Source organism: Podarcis filfolensis, assembly GCF_964270895.1.
Source record: "Podarcis filfolensis genome assembly, chromosome: 10".
Lineage (NCBI taxonomy): Eukaryota > Metazoa > Chordata > Lepidosauria > Squamata > Lacertidae > Podarcis > Podarcis filfolensis.
In genome coordinates, this window is record NC_139612.1 from 7,620,547 (window position 1) to 7,643,902 (window position 23,356).

At 42.6% G+C, this 23,356-nt stretch overlaps 1 protein-coding gene across 2 annotated transcripts in view; it reads left to right on the plus strand.

Moving 5' to 3' along the window:
• PRKAR2B (protein kinase cAMP-dependent type II regulatory subunit beta) overlaps positions 1-23,356 on the plus strand; it is a 62,277-nt gene that overhangs the window by 1,190 nt on the left and 37,731 nt on the right. The gene's annotated exons all lie outside the window — the stretch shown is intronic.

Below are 23,356 nucleotides of genomic sequence, written 5' to 3' on the forward strand. Positions count from 1 at the left end.
TTTCTGGCCGGGCGCTTAGGTCTGGAAACCCAGAGAGGAAGGTGTGGGGCGTCTTTCATTCACAAATTTGGGGAGGAAAAACAATTGTTTTCTTATGAATGAAAGCGTTCAGCAAATGCCTGGGTAAACACTTGGTAGAGCTGCCAAGAGCCAGATGACACGGCTTCTGAGGCGGGATTTTTTCTTCTCTTCACCGTGTGAGCTGTCACTTGGCAGATCTCGCCATAGGGCAAGTAGCCATATCCTCCGTGATAGTCAGAGACTATCTGCGTACCACTCTCCTTTCCAGGGATGAGCTGCGTGAGAAGCTGCTCATGTGATGTGAAGCTCAGTTCTGCTTCTTTGGATTTTGAAAGGCGCCCCCCCTCTCCAAAGCTGTCCTAGAGGCAGAGAAAGAAGGAGAGGCGTGATGAGCTTGCTCGCCTGTCACCATCCCTGCCCACTCAGTAATGAGGGGCTGTTAGCAGACTTATTCTTTGCAAACCAGCAAGAGGAAATGAGTTGCTGGATGCCTGAGCTTTCTGTTTTCCCTTTGCTTCCTTGCGGATAATCTTCCCTACTTCTCTCAAATAATGGAAGGACTAAGCTGAACCAACCAAGCTGGCCTTGGTGTGTTGAATGAGAAGGCGCTAACTTTCTGTTTTTCTCATGTGTCAGATGGGGGCAACACCTTGAAGCAATGGCTTTCTCTGAAAACATTCAAATTCCCTTCCCTTGACTATTAGCACTCAGCTAACCTCCACAAATTTGGGATTTGGGGAAGATAAAGAAGTAACAGGGATAACCCATATTTGTGGGCTTGTGCTCCAATGTATATATATTTCTCCCTGTCTTTCTCTCTCTCATGGGTTTCTCAGTTTTGGGGTGGCAAAACTATACCATAATTAAGAAAAGTCTAGGAAAGTATTGCTTCTTTGTGCTTTGAATAAGCATAGCTAGGAACAAGCTGGCAGTCATTGCAAGTAGTCCTTTCAGGAGATAATGTTACTTGCAAAAGGGCTCATTGAGTGATGGTGGCTAATTTTTCCTTTGTTTTCCCTCCTCCTTGGAAACACACAAAGGGCTTTGCAACTGCTAGCAAACCTATATTGATCAGCAGTTCCGTTAATGTGAAAGTGGACACTTTCTAAAAGGAGGATGAGGCTTTAAAAGGAAAGAGAACAAGCCAAGGGTAGAGAGAGTGCTGGTGCAAAAAGCTGAGAAATGCATTGGTTGTGCAATGGGGAATATCCATTCAAGAGTTGCTGTAGGGTTGTTAGTTGACTGTAGGGGAATATGGCAATATTTGGCCTATGTCTTTAGTTTGTTGCTTTTCCAGAAATGGTTAGTTTCGTGATATTTATCTGTAACTGAGATCCTCTATTCCTTCATGGTTACAGGAACCACAGTTGTTTATATGGTTCCCATATGGATATACTGCAATTTATTGTGGGAGCCAACACTCATAGATGTTTTGCATGCCTTGGTTTGCTCCCAGGCATCTGTTCAACAGCGAGCCGAGGCCAACCCTGGCTCTGGGACTTGTGTATCTGTATGATGTTCAGGTTTATTGCATTCACATGCTACGTTTTAAGTCAAGGCATAGGCAAATATCGGCCCTCCAGATGCTTTGGGACTACAACTCCCATCATCCCTAGCTAACAGGACCATTGGTCAGGGATGATGGGAGTTGTAGTCCCAAAAACATCTGGAGGGCCAAGTTTGCTTGTTCCTGTTTTAAGTAGACATATGAAACACCTTCCACTAGACGCCTCAGTGGTGCAGCACCGTGACTGTGAGGTTGAGAAAGCCACGATTTTCAGGACTTTGATGCAAAATGGGAGAGTGGGTTTGTGGGATTTTGTACAGACTCGCTATGTAATATGGGATCCTCAAAACAAAGCTGACTAAAGCCTTGCTTACCCTTGCAGCTTGGAAGATGGTGGTAGAGGGGACTGTAGGTGGCGAATCAACATTTTTGGAGGCTCCCGTGCATTAGAATCAGCAACCCTGTGCTTCCTGTAAATAGAAATCTAGCCTAGCCGGCTGTGGGTTAGAACCGCTTTCCCTGATTACCATCGTTTATTTATGAGTGCCGTCTATGTGCAATGTGCACGAAGCTTACCACGAACAGGTATGACAGGTCCCTGCCCCAGGGGCCTTCCATAGAAACTGAGAAATAACAGAAGAAGGGGGAAATGGAAGCACGCATGGGTAGACAGGGGAAGAATGTGCAATCATTTCAGTGGCTCATAATTTGGTTTAGTAGGGAGCAGCAGATGGGAGGGCAATGGAGGAAGACAATGAATAGGGATGAGATAAAGAGAAGTGGCAGGGTGGTGCCAAAATCTGCTTCCTTGTTTTAGTTTTGTTGCATATATAGGCAGTCTTCTTTTTTTAATGCGGGGAAGCATTCAGAAAATACATTCCCTGCTTGCCGCCAGAAGGGGCACAGCTTTCTCTATCAACTCAGGATTGCTTATCTCTTTCTACTGAGTGTGAGTCCATGGGTTTAAGACCCATTCTGCACATTCCATAGGTATAATGGTTGGAAAATGGACCAAACCTTTTCACTTTGTTGGCATGGAAACGGATGCTCCTCTTCGCACACAAAAAAGTTTCCTGAATGTAGTAAAACTACAAAGCTATTCAGAGTTTTCCTCCCTAGTTTACTTAAGAGGAAGATTATTCAAAAGTATGGCACTCCCTCTCCTCTCCCCCACCCCACCCTGGTCTGAAGTGGCGCAGTCCAGAATTCTACCACATTCTGTGAAATGTGTAGAACTCTAAATTATGCAGGTACCAGAGCCAATGATACAGAAATAGTTCTTCTTTTAGAAACACACTGTTCTGTACAATTAATCAGCAGTAATGAATATTACACAAGTCAACTGGAATGAGTACAAATTGAAAATCAAATAGTCAAAACAAAAAGCAAAGTTGTAATTATTATTCTTTCAGATAACTAAATCTAGGAAGTACACATATTTATGTGTGCAGCTCTTCAAGCATGCCCAAATTTGTATGTTAAGAGTTTTGGGTTCCTTCATTCTCCCTCCTTACAATTGAGCGTGCATGAATGAGTTGTTATATCTTACAATATTTACAGGTATTATTATACAACAATTTTCAGGCAAAGGTATGTATGTTTAAAGCATACTGACAATGCAGTCCTATACTTGGAGAAGAAAGTCCCAAGTGGGGGACTTATACCCAGCTAGGTGTGTAGGATTGTTGCATTTTTTTGAATGTCTTTCCCCATATAAAATATTTCCTATAGCCAATTATGTCTCTTTATTGGAGAAAAGGTTTTTTTGGGGGGGAAAAACACTTTTATTTTTCAGTTTTGAATATACCTATAACAATCACCATACAGTGATTAAGTTAAGTACTTAATTTGTTCCGGAGGTCCGTTCTTAACCTGAAACTGTTCTTAACCTGAAGCACCACTTTAGCTAATGGGGCCTCCTGCTGCTGCCGCGCCGCCGGAGCACGATTTCTGTTCTCATCCTGAAGCAAAGTTCTTAACCCGAGGTACTATTTCTGAGTTAGCGGAGTCTGTAACCTGAAGCGTATGTAACCTGAATCGTATGTAACCCAAGGTACCACTGTATACCATATTTTTCCATGTATAAGACTAAGTTTTTTAACCCAAAAATTAGGTTTAAAATTGGGCTCGTCTTATACACGGGTAGTGCTGAGGGGTGTTTTCTTAATTTGGAGTCTCCAAAAATAGGGGGCATCTTATACATGGGGGCGTCTTATACACAGAAAAATACGGTACCTCAGCCTCTCAAGTAACATTCCATGCATATACAGTGTAAACTATATAGTCAAGCATTAAGCAAGTGTTTGGTGTTTGTGTTCTTTGGTGTTGCGTTATCCTACCTGTAAGAGCTGTACCTCTAGCGCTTCCAATATTGTGTTAATATAATTCTAGCTGCAGAAATGAAAAAAGACGAAGTAGGTCCTTAAACAGTAAATTCTTAGGATCATCTATAAACAAGATTTAATAAAGCTAGCCTTGGATCAGGCTGTATCACCAGTCCCATAAGAGAAGGGAAACCACTTCAGCATGTGAAATTAACATTGCATACTTCCTTAGGTTTTGTTTTTAATTAAAAGATGTAAATCAAATGACCATGCTGAATTGGATCTTTCTCAATTTAGGGCAGTGGACTGTGTTCCAGAAAGCATGTGTTATCACCATTGATGGCACGAGGGGATTGCGTGTTCTCAACTCTGCTCAGAACGTTTCAGGTTCTGACAAGCTGAAATATTTTGGATACTATCAAAGTGATAGTAAAACACAGGAACGCATTATGGTGGCTGTGTGACCATATAGAGCTAATGGGTCCCTAAGGGTCAAAAGGAGAACCGGGACTTGCCTTAGGGGAAATTGGTGTTTGCCAACCAACCAAACTATCAATGGCTACTAGGCATGCTCTCTGCCTTCACACTTAGAGGCAGTCGTGCTTCTGAATACCTGTTGTGGAGAACCACAGGAGGGAGAAGGGTCTTGTGCTCAGTCCTGCTTTTGGGTTCCCTGCAGGCATCTGGTTGGCCACTGTGAGAAAGGGATGCTGAAATGGATGGACCATAGGCCTGTGCAACAGGGTCCTCTTCTGTCCTTATGGCTTATCACAAGCCTGGAGCAAGCTGTACCTTTAAACCACTTGTAACGGAATAAGTGTAAACCTAACATTCCCACAGCTATGCTCTCCGGGAAGGCAAATCCTCAGCTTATCATGATTGTTTCCGTTCTCAGGCTACAGCCAACAGTTACATATGCAGTTGGGTGAAACTGTGTAGGTCTTGATTGGATAGTGCAGATGTGCACAGCAGCTCTGAACACTCCTGAAGCCAATTATATCATCTGTGAACCCCGGGAGGCGGGCGGGGGGGGGGGGGGGGAGAAAGCCACCACACAACCTGAAAGTGGAGGTGCGAGAGAGAGAGAGAGAGAATGGATTAAAATATCTACATTATGGCTGTCAAATTTGTGACTTACGGTAATGTTAAGAACTCGGTTGATTTAACTGTTGGTGAGTGAAGAAGCTTGTCACATTGTATTTGTAATGGTGGATTTTTTTTGCATTTATATGTTAATTTCTTATTTGTAGGTGGTTATGCTCAAGCTGTATATGAATTGCAAGTGGACAGCAGTAAATTAATACTTTCAGTGACCTGATTCTTAGAGCATAGTTATTGTAAACAATGTCTTCGTGCTTCAAAACTGTATTTACAATGCCAGAAAACCATTATTTTAAATTATTTGGTTTTCTGTAGATATGTTAGCAGCATTTATAACTCCCAAGAAATGATTTGGTAAGCACCACAAGCATAGGAATGAAACTGCCTTAAAATCCTCAATTTCCTTAAAGAGATTTATTATACAAACAGAAACTGACCTGGTTTTGAGTCTCAGTAGGACTTAACTTCTGAGCAGAAAAGTATAGGATTGTGCACTTGAGCTTTCAAGTTCATGGACAGGGAATATTAAAATAAGGCGCTACTGTTTGTGTGCAGAAAATGGATTTATTTTACGGGGTTGTAATAAAGGTGTACAAATATCCACTGATAACAGATATAGTTACGGTTAATTGATATATATTTAGCTTCAGTGGTGTTTAAGTTGCTATTCAGAAACTTTGGCCATTGATGGCTTTAAAAGATGGGCCTAATTTTAAAATAATTTACAATGTGTGTTTAGACATACTAAAATGTCTCGAATCTGGATCCTACTCATTTTCAGTTTGTTTTACATCCCCTGCTAGTTTCTTGTTGCTTTATTCTGTGCTTTTTTCTGTAAAGACTGTGTAATAGATAAATTCATTTTTCTTTTGTCCTGTATCTCATAAATCCCAGAACTGGGCTTTCTCCATAGATCACGTAAATAGCAGGTTATGGATGAGATTGTTAGTTTCAGTTTCATGCATATTCATCCCAAGATAAAAAAAAACAAAACCATAATAATTTGATCAACAACGGCTGCCTTCCCACTGCACTCAAATTGTATAACTAAGAGATGATGAAATTAATGCTAGGATTTATAGAATTCTGTATGCATATTTAAAAGCCAAAGTTTCAAAAACAGCACAAAAATATAAGTGTTTATGAACATGAATTTCATTGTGTATTTCTTTACTTTTAAATGGGCTTCTGTACTCCAAACTAGTAAGAGAAACACTTATGCATAAACATCATTCTGTGCCCATCATAGCAGGGACACAATTGGCTGTACATTCCTCATATGCATTACATTACTCTTCCAGGCCTCATTTAAAATTCTGGATACATCATTTAATTGAGATGGAGATTCTCATGTAGGACCCCACATGACTTGTTGCCTGCAAATGAAGTTGAATTGGGGCCATTTCGGGGCTTTCAAAAGTAATTATTTGATGTAGTGCTGAATGTGTTACACCAGGGGTAGTCAACCTTTTTATACCTACCACCCACTAATGCATCTTTCTTGATGGTAAAATTTCCTTACCGCCCACCAGCGCTCAATAGAAGGAGGATTCAGCTTGTGCTGTAGAACCCCCTACCGCCCACCTAGGATCCTGAAACGCCCACTAGTGAGCGTTAGGGACCAGGTTGACAACCCCTGTGTTACACAAATTGATTGACTGGAAAGAATCCCAGGGCCAGGTAAACAAAGTGGTAGAAATGAATGCATTTCTTTAAAAAGTGGTTTAGCAAAATCATGGTTTTTTTGTTTTTGTTTTTGTTTTTAAATTATTAGGAATTTCAACATAAGAATTTATCCAAAACACATCATCTTCCTCTCCCCCCATTCCCTCCCCTCCCCCAAAAGAAAAACCCACCCCCACCCCACCCAGACTTCCCTCAGCTCCTCTCTCTGATTTCTCAACACTTATTGTTCTCTGTATATTATAACATTGTATGAATCCTTAATTTATCTATCTATATATTGCCAATAAAAAGTTTGTGAATGTTTATTCAAAACCAGCCAAGGAGTCCAGTTCATTTTGTTGTTCCTTTAAGTACTTTGTAAAAGGTTCCCATTCTTCTTTAAAGTCACAGTTGTCCTTGTCACGTAGTTTGTGTGTCAGTTTCACCAGTTCCGCATAGTCCATCAGTTTCTCTTGCCACAGTTCTTTAGTCGGGATTTCCTCATTCTTCCATCCTTGCACTATTAGGACTCTTGCCGCCGTTGTCGCATACATGAAGATGTTTTTTAGTTTCCTTGGCAGGTCTTTTCCTACAATCCCTAGCAGAAATGCTTCAGGTTTTTTTTTACAAATGTTAAATGGAACATTTTCTTCAACTCATTGTATATCATTTCCCAAATTTTTTGATTTTGCTGCAATCCCACCACATATGGTAAGCAAAATCATGGTTTGACTCTGGCCGGATGCTCAGGCTCACACACTCACGCCCTGGTTTCCAGTACAGGCTTGCAAGGCAACACAAACCACTATTTGTCTGAATGAAATGGCCGACTGGCGTGACTCAAACCAGATAAGGTGGGAGGAAATGGACACATGAGGGGAATAGCAAGGAGAAGCGGAATCTGAATGTCCAGTCAACGTCTGTGGTTTGGTGTTATGTCTGAGCTACCCCTGTGACTGGAATCCTCAGGGTAGAGTTGCAGAACCGCTTGTCTTCTGACTGTGCTCCTGTGCATGCTAAGAGGATAGGGATAAACAGTGGCGTAGCGTGGGTTGTCAGCACCCGGGGCAAGGCAAGTAATTTGCGCCCCCTAACCCGTGGATTTTAGCACTCGAGTGCGAGCGCCCCCTCCAGATGTTGCGCCCGGTGCGGCCGGCCCCCCCTGCACCCCCCACGCTACGCCACTGGGGATAAATTCAACAGCCCACTTGCTGGAGATGAGCTGCTGTGTTCATTTGGCCTGACACTCCTGTTCAGATCCTGGTCTTGCTAATAAAGAGTTAACTCCAACTTGCTCAGTGTGATTTACTGCTGGCTTGCCCCTGACAGAAGCAGACTTTTCCCATCACAGTACTGAGTGGTACAGGTGGGAGCATTGCAGGGAAAGGGAGAAGCATCTGGCGGACTTTCCTATTCTGTGCAACTGTTAAAAGCCTAGGTGTCCCCTGACGCCTAAAGCAAGTTACTCGTTCGAGTCATTCCACATTGTTGTTGTTGTTTAGTCATTTAGTCGTGTCCGACTCTTCGTGACCCCATGGACCAGAGCACGCCAGGCACTCCTGTCTTCCACTGCCTCCTGCAGTTTGGTCAGACTCATGTTTGTAGCTTCGAGAACACTGTCCAACCATCTCGTCCTCTGTCGTCCCCTTCTCCTTGTACCCTCCATATTTCCCAACATCAGGGTCTTTTCCAGGGAGTCTTCTCTTCTCATGAGGTGACCAAAGTATTGGAGCCTCAGCTTCAGGATCTGTCCTTCCAGTGAGCACTCAGGGCTGATTTCCTTAAGAATGGATAGGTTTGATCTTCTTGCAGTCCATGGGACTCTCAAGAGTCTCCTCCAGCACCATAATTCCAAAGCATCAATTCTTCGGCGATCAGCCTTCTTTATGGTCCAGCTCTCACTTCCACACATCACTACGGGGGAAACCATAGCTTTTACTATACGGATCTTTGTTCGTAAGGTGATGTCTCTACTTTTTAAGATGTTGTCTAGATTTGTCATTGCTTTTCTCCCAAGAAGCAGGCGTCTTTTAATTTCGTGACTGCTGTCACCATCATTCCACATAGATGCATGTATAAGCCAGTATTTATCCATTAGTGAGCCAGGATCCACCAGTGGGTCTTGGACCGCTTACAGGTGGTCCCCAATGCCACTGTCTGCACAGTACCTCTTTCCTTGCCTGCCCTGCCTACTAGCCTTCCAGCTGGACCAATGCCAGGAACAGCAACTCCTTGCATCTTGAGTAAAGGTAGTTTCGGAGATGGACCAGTTTGCAGGCAGGGAGGAGGGAAGGAAGGTAGCTCTCCTCCGAGAGGAAAGGGACAGAGGAGTTGTTGAAGGAAAGTGGAATATGAGAAGCAAGGTTAATATTTAATAATAAACTGGGAATAGAAAGGGGGGGTAAGAGGAAGTTTGCTGTAGGAGAAGGAAGTTCGTGTAAAAGGACCAGGGAGAAGCAAAGAGAGAAACGGGCAGGGTGGGGGGTTTGCATAGGGTACAAGTTAAGTGTGAAAGGAATATTGGAGAATGAATTCCTGGAGATGGGTAAAAATACTTTGAGAAGCATGTATGGATGTTCAGAGAAGATATAAAAGAAAGAAGCCTTCTCCACTTAGACCTCTGGATTAACTATTTTGTGACTGGTGAACCTCAGTAATTTTTAGCCATCTCAAGTGGAACCTGGAAGTAGAAAGTACAGTATGAGAACCCCTGCACTGTTGTTAGCCGCTCTGAGCCCGGCTTTGGCTGGGGAGGGCGGGATATAAATAAAATTTTATTTATTATTATTATTTTATTTTATTTTTATTATTATTACTTCTGTTGTATTTTTATGCTGCGAATGACCTTGAGATCTAAGGACAAATGGCAGTATATAAATTTAAGAGATAATAATAATAATATAAGCTGAATATAGATGGAACAAAAATATAAGACAAATCTAACAGAAAGAATGTGTGCATTTTAACTTGAATACATTTCAAGCACTGAGTTCTGCATCAGGGAACAACAAGAAGCTTGCTTTTCTGATTCCCCTCCCACCCATTGTTGAACTAGTTCTAGGTGTTTGTTGTGCCGCCTGTTTGGTATAAAGAAGAAGTGCATTGTACAACATGATTTTAAGTTTACATTTTAATAGACCAGGATTTATCATGCTTTGTAGGCATAATTTCATGTGGGGCTTGCTTGCTTTTTATCGTTGCACAGAAGAGCCCATTTCAGCAGGTGCTTCTCTTCCATCAGAAAAATGTACAAATCGGCTCACACTTTACCTCCATCCCATTTCCCAGGAGGCCCACATGAGTGGGAAAGAAAGAAAGAAAGAAAGAAAGAAAGAAAGAAAGAAAGAAAGAAAGGGGGCTCTCTGTTCCAATACATTTACGAGACAATTCCCAGATCATAAAATAAAATGCTTCAGGTTTTGGGTTGTATTCAGCATTAGACACTCTTAGGATAGACCCACTGAAGTCAATGGGCATGGCTAAATTAAGCCAGTTTTGGTGGGTCTACTCTGGGTAGGACCTTTGGGTTTTTATTTTCTTTTTAGAAGAGAAGAACCAAAGGGAGGAGGAAAAGCTTAGAAGTAGATTTCCCCCTCTAGGACAGGTGGAGAAAATTGGTCGTCTGCAGTTCTCATCAGCCCCAGCCGGCATTGCCAATATTTAGGCATGATGGGAACTGGAGTCTAGCAACATTTATAGAGGTCTGCAGGTTCCCTTTCCCTGCTCAAGGATAAAAATATATGCTAGGAACAGAATACTTTGGTGAGAAGGGACCACACATTCACATGTCTTAAACGGCACAGTAAATAGATGGTTAGGAGGGAACCATAATGTTCCTATGAACTAATTCTGCCATAGCGAGCATCTTTTAGGGAGTGCCATCTCTGTTCTTTTGTTTGAAAAGCTGTTGGAGGATAAAATGTGGTTGATCTTTGGGAAGTGCTTTTTGTGGATTGCTGCGTTTTAATTGCCTCAAGTGTTTACAGTAAGTGATAAAGGAGAGAGTATGAGACAGTGATGTCACCAAGTTCAGTGTTAGAGATGGAGGCAGCTGATCTCTTGCTGTTCCTCTGCATTTTCCTGTGTGTCTAGGGAGGTTTCTGTAAATCTCGGCCAAAGGGGAAGTGGCACAGCCATTACTGTTTCTTGCCTTATGGAAACGCAGGAAAATTGTTGCAAGATGCGTGCGGTTCTGTTTTTCGCTTCTTCTTAATGTGATTGGTTTGCCACTTGTAATTTTCTAAGTATCATGAGGAATTATGTATCTCTTCGTATTGTGTGTGCTGTGTCTCTCTTGTTACATTGCTCAGTTTCGAAGCAAACCTTTTTGAAACGGCCCCAGTGCAGGCAATAAATAAAACATGTTAAGAATGTCCTTGGTTAGGAGAAACCCAGTTCATATTAGATTGTTGTGCATGCCATAGAAGCATTCGTCTGTTTCTCATTTCGAATTGCATTTTTTTGGTCTTTTTAACGGCTGAACTGTTTTGATTTTTTCTAAGCATTAAATTTTAACCTAAACTACACTGTTGTAGTGCAAATGCAGAGCTCTGAACATCGTCAAGAATATCCATGTGTATTTATACCCCAGATGGGTGGGGTATAAATAATAAAATTGTTATTGTATGTTCTTGTTTCATTGAAAACAAGAAAAATAATTTTATATATAATGAGGTTTCTAGGTCATTTCTATCCATGCAGCAGACTTTTGGTTGTGATCCAGCCACACTTAAGCACTTCTAAGTACCAGCCAGTAGAACCCTCTTAATCTCAGGGGCTGAGCCCCATGTTGGGCAAAAGATGCCTGCATTGTAGGGGGTTGGACTAGATGACCCTAACTCTACAATTCTATGGTTCTATGATGGACATGAGTAGGAAAGTTCGCATCTCTCCCAATAGGATCAGTGGGATTTAAGTTGTTTGTGGACAGGGTGAGCCATTTTGCTTCCCACCCCACTCCAAATACTGGGAGAAAGGGTTCCTTTGTACTCTGAAGAGAGTATAAGGCCCATTCTTTCAGTGTGGCTGTGTAATGTCAATAGCTCTTCAGTAACTTGGAGGAGGTATTCTAGAGCATGGGTAGGCAAACTAAGGCCTGGGGGCTGGATCCGGCCCAGTCGCCTTCTAAATCCAGCCCGCCGACAGTCTGGGAATCAGCGTGTTTTTACATGAGTAGAATGTGCCCTTTTATTTAAAATGCATCTCTGGGTTATTTGTGGGACATAGGAATTCGTTCATTTTATGCCCTCAAAATATAGTCCGCGCCCCACAAGGTCTGAGGGACAGTGGACCGGCCGCCTGCTGAAAAAGTTTGTTGACCCCTGTTGTAGAGCTTTTGTTACCTGTAGTGAACTTCATCATTTGTTTTTTGTTTTTTGAGGTCATGGTCTCCATGCAAACGAGTTTTGTGGGTGTTCGTTGCATTTCAAGCCGTACCATGGAAAGTTCAAAACAAGGTTTCAGAGGCACAGCCGGGCTGCAATAGATAGGTGTATATTTTGATGTGGTTGTTCCAGGCACATGTTGGATGCTCTAGGGCATGAACTGGGTGTAGGTGCACATCAAGCGTTGGTTCCTGGTGTCTTGTACCACGAGGGCTGCTGGTGATAGGATCTTCGCACAATTCAAGCCAGAACATTGGCCCTGGGAGTCAGGTGACCCCAGAGAGCCTATCTTGTGCCACTGCTGGCTAGAAAACTTCCAGAGCTGAGGCTGTCCTTCAGTCAAGACAGTTAATAGCTGATGAGACCTACCGGTTTTACTTCTCTGCACCATCAGGTCAGTTGAGCACATGCCTTTCTGCCTGAGAGCATTAGAAATATGCACCTTTGTAACTTGTCTCCCGTGAAACTCATGGATCTTTTTCAATAAATCTTTTGCTGTTTGCATATTCTCTCTCTCTCTCTCTCTCTCTCTCTCTCTCTCTCACACACACACACACACACACACACACCATGACTCAAACACTAGAGTGAGCATCTCTTGATATATATTTTTTTGTGTGTGTGTTTGTAAAGCATGCAGAGGACTTATACCCTGAAGCAGTTTCTACCTTCCTTCCTTCATTATTTTGTGTTTATAGAGTTATCGCTGTACTGAATCAGGATTGGAGTCTGTGCTCATGTAGCAAAATATAGCAGCAAAGGTCTGCTATATATATTACAGGCTTAGCGCCTGAGGGCCCCAGTCCTTCACTCACCACCCTAGGGCAGGGCCTGACAGGCTCCATAAAGGACTGCCGCCGCTGCCACTGGGCAGCGAGGGCTCTGTTGTTGTTGTTTGTTGTTGTTTTTAAATTGCTGCTATTTTTTGTTGTTGTTGTTTAGTCGTTTAGTCGTGTCCGACTCTTCGTGACCCCATGGACCAGAGCATGCCAGGCACTTCTGTCCTCCACTGCCTCCCGCAGTTTGATCAAACTCATGCTGGTAGCTTCAAGAACACCATCCAACCATCTCGTCCTCTGTCGTCCCCTTCTCCTTGTGCCCTCCATCTTCCCCAACATCAGGGTCTTTTCCAGGGAGTCTTCTCTTCTCATGAGGTGGCCAAAGTATTGGAGCCTCAGCTTCACGATCTGTCCTTCCAGTGAGCACTCAGGGCTGATTTCCTTAAGAATGGATAGGTTTGATCTTCTTGCAGTCCATGGGACTCTCAAGAGTCTCCTCCAGCACCAGAATTCAAAAGCATCAATTCTTCGGCGATCAGCCTTCTTTATGGTCCAGCTCTCACTTCCATACATCACTACTGGGAAAACCATAGCTTTAACTATACGGACCTTTGCTGGCAAGGTGATGTCTCTACTTTTTAAGATGCTGTCTAGGTTTGTCATTGCTTTTCTCCCAAGAAGCAGGCGTCTTTTAATTTCGTGACTGCTGTCACCATCTGCAGTGATTATTTTTTACCAATGTCATTTTAAACTGTGATACTAATGCTGTATTCTTAGTTTTCCATTTTGATTTATGTGGAAATTGTTTCCCATTTCGTTGTGTATTTTTTTTTAATGTGGTTTATTTATTGTTTGTGACTTTTGTAATTATGTAAATCTTGTCGTGTTGTAAGCCTCCTTGAGAATTGTTTTTAATAGTGGAAAGGCGGCATACAAATGATGATGATGATGATGATGATGATGATGATGATTGTATGTACATAGCCTGCCCAGAGCGGTATGGGGGGACTGGTTTCCCAGCACAAGGTACGGTTTTCACATAGAAGATATTGGATCCCTGGAATCAGCTGTTAAAAATATTTTAAGAAACACGGTTGGGTACCTGGCACCTTAGACAGCAGTAGACAGTACTGGAATTAGGTAGACCAGTGATAGGACCAGGTATATTAAGGTAGTACCTTCATATATTTTGGAAAACATGTCATGCTTCTGCCAGTCATGTTTAGGGAAATTACTGCATCTACATCTTGTGACCTATATTTGTTTGATATTACTGTGCCCTACAGTGAAAATGCAGAGGCTACTTATGAATTTGTAGATCCCAGCTCTTTGGTGTGAGATTAATGAGCTTCCCTTCCCATAGTTTTCAGAACTGAGGCCCAATTTTTTTAATACTTGGCAGATTTTATTTTACTAGAATTGCTTTCTTTTTACTGGAATAAATATTTAACACTCTGTAAGAGATCAAAGGGGTTGCCTAGTAATATTTGTATCTGATCACTAGGGAGAAAGTTTCCAAGCTTTCGATCTAATTTGTCTGCTTCACATGCCTAGGGGAACTTATTCCTAGTCTTCCCTATCAGTTCCCCTCCTTCCTAAGCAAATGCAAAAGGGGATGAGAGCTGACAGCAGGAAGAATTCCCTGCAGACAGGAGAGGCGTCGTTAATTTATCCTGAAAGTCTGGACCCTTTGTAACTGGGTTTTTAATTTCCTTTTGAGATAAAATTACCCCCCCCCCCCGACTTGTTTGGGAGGATTGGACCTTAAAGATGAGGCCTTCAAGGCCTCACTTGGCACCATTGAGTCCTCCTGATACCAGACTTGTTCCTTTTCATAATGTGAAACTAAATATCTGACCTAGAGCACTAGGAACATTTTAGGGAACACCACCATGTCGGAGAAGGCTACGACAGCATATGACAGAAGCAGCCCTGATAAGAAGTGCCTGATGACTTCCATATTTGAAACCACAAAGAAAGGCGCAAACCACAAACGAATACAGGCATTGGGGGGGCCTATGGACTTCGCTAAACATCTCTCCACAAAAGCTGAAAAGAAAAGGGGTTCTGGCTCAGTTTCCCCCCGTTCTTTTGTGATGTTAGGGAATGCTCAGCACACACAGGTGCACTGGACGCTCAAGGCATTTCCTGAAATGAAAAGGTCAGTCCTCCATTGTGTGGAGCTTCTTTTATTGATCTCAACTTTTCCACAACAAGAATCTGTAAGGCTGCAAGCACACTAACAAGGGAGTAAGTACTATTGAGCTTACCGGAACAGCCTTCTGAGTAGACATCTACAGCATTATGCTACAAGCCCGGCTTGGGGTGAGTGGAGCAGAAAACCACTGGCAGTTTGCAGTGACGCCTCAATCCTTCGTCCCTTGTCCTCGGGGAACGCATTTCCTGGCCAATGCACCAAGAAATGTGGAATAACTGGTAGGGGATGCTGGCATATGAAGCAGAACTGAATTTCAGAAGGATGTTGGTGTCAGCTTGTAATGAGGATGGGATCTGGTGAATTCTGAATTTACTAGATCCCAACTCTAAGTTTGCTGACACCACTAACAGGAAACAAAAAGTTTTTTGCCTTTTTTTTTTTTTTTTGCTTTTTGAAGAGTGTGTGTGGCATGTACATGTTTGAAAAAGCAAGCTATAGGAATATCAATATTATTTACAGAACACCTGATCTTTATTGTTGGCTTTCAAAGTCAACTAATTTTGTTTGTTTGTCTAGCAGTTCCACTGCTGTTGGTTGCAAAATTATTTCTGTTCAGTGCCAGGTGTTGTATCATTTATTTAAAAATGGCTTCTATCTGAGTTTAAAACCAGTCTGTGGCCCAAAAGCAAATTATAGGAATCAATATGAATTCATGTTCATTTCAATATATGAAAAGGCTGCACTATTACTAAGAGTAGTTTTATTTCTTAAAAAACAAGTATATTCATACTAGCTTATGCCCCATCAACTATATGAAGTCTCCAGCCTTTGTTACTTCCACAGAAGATGTTTTCAAGATGGCACCTGGTATCTGATGTCTGGCTTGGTTTTCTTTTTTATGGTGGTGCCATTGTGTTTAAGATGGTGCTACTCTAGAGAAACCTAAGGGGCTGCTTTAGGCACCTACCACTGTCTTGAAGTATTATTATTATTATTATTATTATTACTATTATTATTACTATTATTATTAGTAATAGTAGTAGTATTACCTGTCCTTCACTAGGGCTGGGTGATAACAGCTTTTTAACACCGCAGTGTATCACCAGCCAAACATCACGATATAGGGATACATCACAATGTTGAAAAGTGGAGGAAGGAAGAAGCTGCATTGGCCCCCAGCCCCACGAGGCCCCCGGCTCAATGCAGCTCTTCCCCCCGGTGCGCTGGGTGCTAGTGGTGGAGGGACTCAGGAATGGCAGTGGTTTCACCTGTGATCTACTGCTGGGTGAAGGTGCCATTGTGCTTTGACCCTCAAACTGGTCCTGGGCGATGTATCACTACATCACCCAGGTCTACTTTCACCAGCAGATCCCAGGGCAGTTTACAACAATTTTAAAATTCAGTGTTAAAAACAGGTGAGACAGTCACAGGAATTCTGAAAACACACACCTTGGGTCTCAAAGTCCAGGGTGAAGAGGTGTGTCTTCAGCATTCACTGAAAGCTGTGTAGTGAAGATGCCAGACCCACCTCTGTCGGGAGGGAATTCCACAACTTAGGGACAGCAGAGTTACCAAGATGGCCCCCTCTGCTGATCTGAACACCTGAGAGAGGGTTTGCAGGGAAGGAGGAAGTCTCTCGGATCATTGTGTTTCAGCAGTGGAACAGAGAGGTGTCAAGTGGCTTGGAAAGGGTTGGGGTAGAATGCTAGAAGGGCAGTCCCTGTGGGTGGTTATTTGGTCTGGCACAGAACGGCCCCTCTCTTTTCCTTAACTTCATGCTGTTTGGGGGGCAAATTGACACAAACATCTCTGCATAGGCCTGCCTACCCCAATCTATTGTCTATGTACAATCTACACTCTATGTGATATAGGTGCCATTTTGTTCCTAGAACAGTGTGAGAGGACAGCAGCTTTCTTATTCTAGATTACATCTAATAGTGAAGAACTGCATAGATCACCTGGAGCATTTTTGGCCCATTTTGTGTAGTTGGAATCAAACTCTCTAGTTGTGCTGATTTTAATTACCGTAATAAGTCACCGTTGTGACTTGCTTGTACTCAAATGGCTGCTATTGATACTGGCAATTGTAGATATTTTTTTACACCTTGGGATATAAAGTATAGGAGCAAAACTTTGGCAGGAGGGACCCAATAGAGGTCCTATAATTCATTACTTGTGAAAGGGGTAATATATGATTTCTGAATCCAGGTAATTGCTTCTTTAGAAAAGACCAAATGAAGTTGTCAGTGCCCTATGTCGGACGGCTTGTGTAGTCACAATGTGAAACTTAGTGACCATGTGTAGGTTCCTCCTCCTGCTTAACAGATTGTTGGTAGTGAAGGATATCGAATGAAATAACATATACATACACACACACACACACACACACACACACACACACACATATATATGTACACACACACACACACACACGCACACACACATACACGTTATATATATACAAATTATATATACACAATGGTGATGGTTGCTGAAAGAGATTTAGATGTTGTTTGAGTTACTGCAAAGTTCCAGATCAGTCTAATACTCCATAAATATTTATTAAAATTCTGCACAATAGCCAGGGCATCAAGTATATGTACTGAATTTCAACTTTCAAGTGATAGTTAACAACTGAGTGGGGAAAGCACATAAGCCATGAAAACAATGTAATGCTGGAGCTATCATGTTTAGCAAGCAGTAGTGATAGTGTTAATTGAAACAAAATGCAGAAAGAGATAAGAATACAGTAAGCCCTTTAAAAACATTTTCTCATTAAGCAGGACAAATTCTAGTTGCAGCTGTCTATCAGTTGTGCTCTGTCAGGAAAATTGCAATGGGATCAAGCATGTTGCAGGAATGGATGGGCTCTTGGCATCTCTCACACTCTCCCCCCATCTCTGAGCTGTGCTTCCATGTTCATATTTTCCCTTCCCTCCTTCTGTATCTGTATATCTATGCATAATATTAAATTTTACCCGCTTGGATTTGGCTGAGCAAGTGATGTCATCGGAAGAGATGAAGGCTACCCTCCCTCTCTCCCTGTTTATTATGCACTTCAAATACAGAAAGGAAACCTTGCTCCTGCTGCTCTAATATTTGTCTGTCTTGGAAGTGGCATGCATACAAGGAATTGCAGGCGCTGATGCAGTAGAAGCACCCCTGAAGCGTCCATAAGGCAGAGTAGATTTTCAAAGATACTCAGCTTTATGCAGCCCTTGCTTAGGTATGTAAATTAGGTGCACTTGGGGCATGCTGTGGCATCCAGTTAGGTACTTGGGTATGCACACTAGATCTGATAGCTCCTGCTGTCTTCAGTCACAGATGCTGCATGCAGAGAACTTTGAACACCTGACCCTCTTCAATTAGCTGCTGCTTGGGTGCATAGACCTTAAGAAAAAATGTGGCATGCTCATAGGTGCAGAATACTTTTGATGACGCAAGTCAGTCTCCCTAGCAACGAAACAATAGCATAGCACTTTCTCTCGGAAAGGCAAAAAGAACATGTGCCTGAAGAAAACTGTTTTGTAGTGTAATTATCAAGTTTATTTAAACAGAAATGCTTGGGTTTTTCATCACCATTTATGTACAGATGTCATGCTTTCGTTTTGCACATAAGCAGATTCAAAAGTAAGGCAAAGGAACACAACAGAAATCATAACACCGGTTGAGTTATAATATTGCAATACTGACTTCCTTGTACAGTCAGTGAGCTTTGAGGTTTGCTACATCTTTCTTTTTCTACCACTATGCAGCCAGTGTTTCAAGTTAGAACAAATGTTTTTTCACCATTGCCGTCACTTTTGTTGAACTTGGATCTGACAGGTCCTTTCCCCGTTCTCCAAACTTTTATGAATTCAGTAGCTGCAGTATGCATGCTGAATTGTCCAGCCTCGAGGGATTCTGTCTTCATTTCAGTGGGAGAGGAAAATTTGCAGGAGTGAAAGGTGTGTTTATAAACCTGTCCTCTCCAATAAACTGAATTCAGACACCTGAATGCAGAAGAAGCCTTCATGTGGACCAAGAGCTGGGCGACCTGGACTCCACCATTAAGCTCACTGTGTGAACTTGGGCCATTCACTGCCTCTTAGTTTAACATACCTCACATATATTCCACTATGAGTACAAATGGAACAAATAAATGCTTTAGAGTTCAGTGGAACTAGGACGATTGTGAAGAGATCCCAAGTAATCAATATCTCAGCTTCATCTGCCCCTGCAGTAAATGGGGATGACACTGACCTACTTAGAGGGTTTTTTTGCAAGGGAAAATAGAGACTGTTAAAGTCCAGTGAATGTCCTGGGAGAGTTCAGTGCTATAGTTTAGCTATGGAAGCTTAACTATAGCACTGAACCCCATGAAAATCAATCCCTGCTTTCCGAAAGAATTTGCGGAAGTCTTTGTCCCAAGTGATGCCTGTTGTCTTTTTCCATGGAGTTTTCTTGGCAGGGATACTGGAGTGGTTTGCCGGTTCCTGCTCCAGATAGATCACATTTGGTCAAAACTTTCCACTATGACCTGTCCATCTTGGGTGGCCCTGCACGGCATAGCTCCTAGCTTCTCTGAGTTATTCAAGCCCCTTCACCACGGCAAGGCAGTGATCCATGAAGGGGATTGAGGGCACAAGGAGAAGGGGACGACAGAGGACGAGATGGTTGGACAGTGTTCTTGAAGCTACCAGCATGAGTTTGACTAAACTGTGGGAGGCAGTTTTCAGACAGGAGTGCCTGGCGTGCTCTGGTCCATTGGGTCATGAAGAGTCGGACACGACTAAACGACTACCGTATTTTTTGCTCTAGAAGACTCACTTTTTCACTCCTAAAAAGTAAGGGGAAATGTGTGTGCATCTTATGGAGTGAATGCAGGCTGCACAGCTATCATAGAAGCCAAAACAGCAAGAGGGATTGCTGCTTTCACTGCGCAGTGATCCTTCTTGCTGTTCTGGCTTCTGAGATTCAGAATATTTTTTTTCTTGTTTTCCTCCTCCAAAAACTAGGTGCGTCTTGTGGCGTGGTGCGTCTTATAGAGCGAAAAATACGTAATTCAGCCATTTCTGGAGGGGAGGGAGGAAATGTTGCCCAAAATTGGGATGGGGTAGGTGAAATTTTAAGATTCTTGGTGAGGGAGTTGGCCTTACAGATGGGGTAGTTTGTTTACCTGGTGAAGTTTGGACTGATAGTGGCAATTTCCTCCTGTAAGTGTGAGGGGCCGCTCTGCCCTCGGAGACTGATGGAACCTGATGTGTTTCCTGAATGCTTGGGGGGGGGGGGCGGCTTTGCAGCCGAGAAGGCTGACAAACATGTTGATGCTCTGGTTTTGCTGTGCAACAGTGAGATGAAGCAGGAAACATGACTGCTCGTGAGAGTTCTCTCCAGTGTTTGGGTTCCTTGGAATTCTGGGGAGCTTTGAGCTATGAAGCAAGACAGACAAAGAGTAGAGAGCATGGGTGTCAAAGCCCACCAGACACTGGTTAATGCACACAATTATGCTTACTCTGTGGCAGTGTGGGTTGTGAAGATGGCTCATTTGTACAGCTGGCATTGCATCCTCTAGTAGCCAGCTGGCAGAGTTATTTCAGAACATCTGGAGGTCGCTGACCGTCAAGAACCGGTGGGGCTTTGAGGGGTGAGTGGAGGAGGCAAGGGAGCTGGAGGAAGATCTAGAGGGAGAGGCCAGGGACTTGGGTTCTTTTCCCACCCATGAGGCAGGACTCGGGGCTGGGGGAAGAGGAAGAGTCGGGGCTGTCAAAGGCAGGGGAGGAGTTGAAGGAAGGATCAGGAAGGGACGGAAGAGAACAGTCCCTGAGAGAGAGAATCTGGCCATTAGGATCTCCTCCATCCCCTCCTCCCTGTCTCCAAGGATAATGAGGGGCTTAAAGCGCCAGGCGCAGCAGCAGCTACCATGCCAGAGAAGTCGCAGGCTGATTGCGCAGTGCACATTTCACTCTGGTGAAGGGATTTAAGTTCGGGAGAGGCGTGGTTACGCTGTTGCTTCAGTGGTCCACTTCAGCGCACTAGCCTGGGGAGTAGATGCCTAGCAACACAGCAGGAGTGGCTTGTATTTCCTGTGCACCTTGGGAGATGCTGTAATTGAGTACAATTGAACTACCACCCGTTTGTTCTCCTTGGGCTGCTTTCTGTGGGGGAGGAACTTCTGGAGCATTTGAGGACCTGATGTGGCTATACCCTTCGAGGATAAAATTGCTCAACTTCAGAGTAACCTTGACGCTGCAGTTGTTGCATTTTTGTTTACATATTTATACCTGATCTTTTTCCCTGGCTGGGCACAAGGCAACTTACAGGCAAAACCTCAGACTTCTGCCATTGTTTTAAACCACCACTTTCCCCTTCTTATTGTCACTGCCTTCTCATTCCCATGCCATGGCTACTTCTGCTGTGCAACCTGGCTTCTCTTTTGCTTCCTTCTCTTTTTTTTTTTAAAGAAATATTTATTAAGATTTTACAAGGACAAATATACAAAAACACATAATAATAAAAAATAAAAAATAAAAAATAAAAAGATAAATAAAACATACAAAAACAACAAGAAAAATTAAAAACAATTATTTTTCATAACATAAAATTCGTTTGCTTGTTTCTTTGACTTCCTCGCACCTCCCCTTCTTGTATTCCCATTTAAATAATCAAATCAGCAAATCCTTACCCTCTTTCATTTATCTTATCTCTAAAACTTAACATTTTATAACTCAGTATTTTCATACATTATCAATTCATTTTTGCATATTCTTATTAACTTTGTTGCCAATACCACTTATTTCCAATCCAACACCATTTTAGTTATTTTTTCTACCTACTTATACCCTTCTTCCATACTCTTAAAGCATTACAGCTGGAAACCACTTAATTTCTATCCAACATCATTCTAACATTCATTAATTTTGCAATATTTCTGTCTCTTTTGCTTCCTTCTCCTACCCTGACCTCATGCACATCCAGGATTGTGACACTGCACTACAAATCCTTGAATGGGGGTTGCACGTTGACAGCATTACGTTTTTATGTATATAGGAAGAAGAAGCAGCTAATAAGAATACTTGTGAGGTAGGATGATGCATTTTCCACAGCAGCAGCCTCATGGCCGTCTTGTAAAACGAGTTGCTGGTCTGGTGTATACAGCAGAGAATTGCTCTCCATTTTCCCCCTGTGTTGTTTATTCTGCCTCTCTGTGTGGCCTCCCCCACCGTGCCCTGACTTCCCTAACAAGATCACAATAGTTTCAACACCCTGGATTTCTTTAAAAGCAGCAACTGTACCTGAGCTTTCTTGTAAAAACTGTGTTAGTATTGGAGATTTACAGTCCCCTCACCCTCCTATTGGAAATGGCCTTAATTAAAATGCCAAGAGGGTGGTTTGGTTTTCATGGCTATTCCCTTGCTGCCTTTGCTGTCGCTGCCTTTTTCCTGCAAATAGCAGTCATGGTTTTGTGCAGCAGGACAGAAAGCAGTTCCCTGGGGACCAAAATGTTTCCCCTGTTTGCCACAGTGAGTTGCGCTTTAAAGCAAACTGTCACTGAAGGTATCAGCTTGAATCTCTTAACCAGAGAAGATGGGTGCTGTTTAGTGGAAAACAACATTTGTCATATTTTGGTTTCTTGCAAAGTTCAAAATAGATATGAAGATGGTTAGGAAGTATTAGCTGTTTGGTTAGACTTGCTCATTTGGAAGCTGTTTTCTATGGTGTCATCAACTCTTAAAGCCTAAAATCACGTGGCAGCTAAAGTTATTGTTGTTGGCTTAATTGAATAATCTGCTTACATATAACACTGATGGCCAAACAGGGTTATATACTGTTGGTAAATTGAGAGTTTGAAAGGGCTGTATTTGATTGAAAGAATTTGGAATTTATTATACATTATGTTTTAGTGTGCTTCACAGTCTTGGTGTTGCCTTCCCAGCAGTTCTCTTGGTTATAAACAACAGAGTCTTGCGGTATCTTTTGTGTCATAAGCTTTCTTGGGCAAGAGCCCACTTCGTCAGATGTATGGTTTATAGTACAGAGAGAAGGGGTGATCATGGATACTTCTTACAGAGCGAGGCCAAACAGTGAAGGATTACTTTGCAGAGGACAAATGCATTTGAGAATGAGATCAAGTCAAATGAATGAAAGATCCAATCGGAATAAGCATCACCCACTCCCAACTGTTCATGAATTGGCAAAGCAAAATAAGTAACACACACAAAAACCTACAAAGGAACAATAGTTCACTTGGAGTATTGTAGGGCGGGAGTCAGGCTGATGTTTGGGAAAGTACTTTATACTGGTAATGTAGTCCAGTAATATTTCACTCCTATGCTGCAGGTTGGGGATTTGAGTGATGATGAGATGATACAGTCATACCTTGGGTTACAGATGCTTCAGGTTGCGCGTTTTCGGGTTATGGGCACGCCGAAACCCGG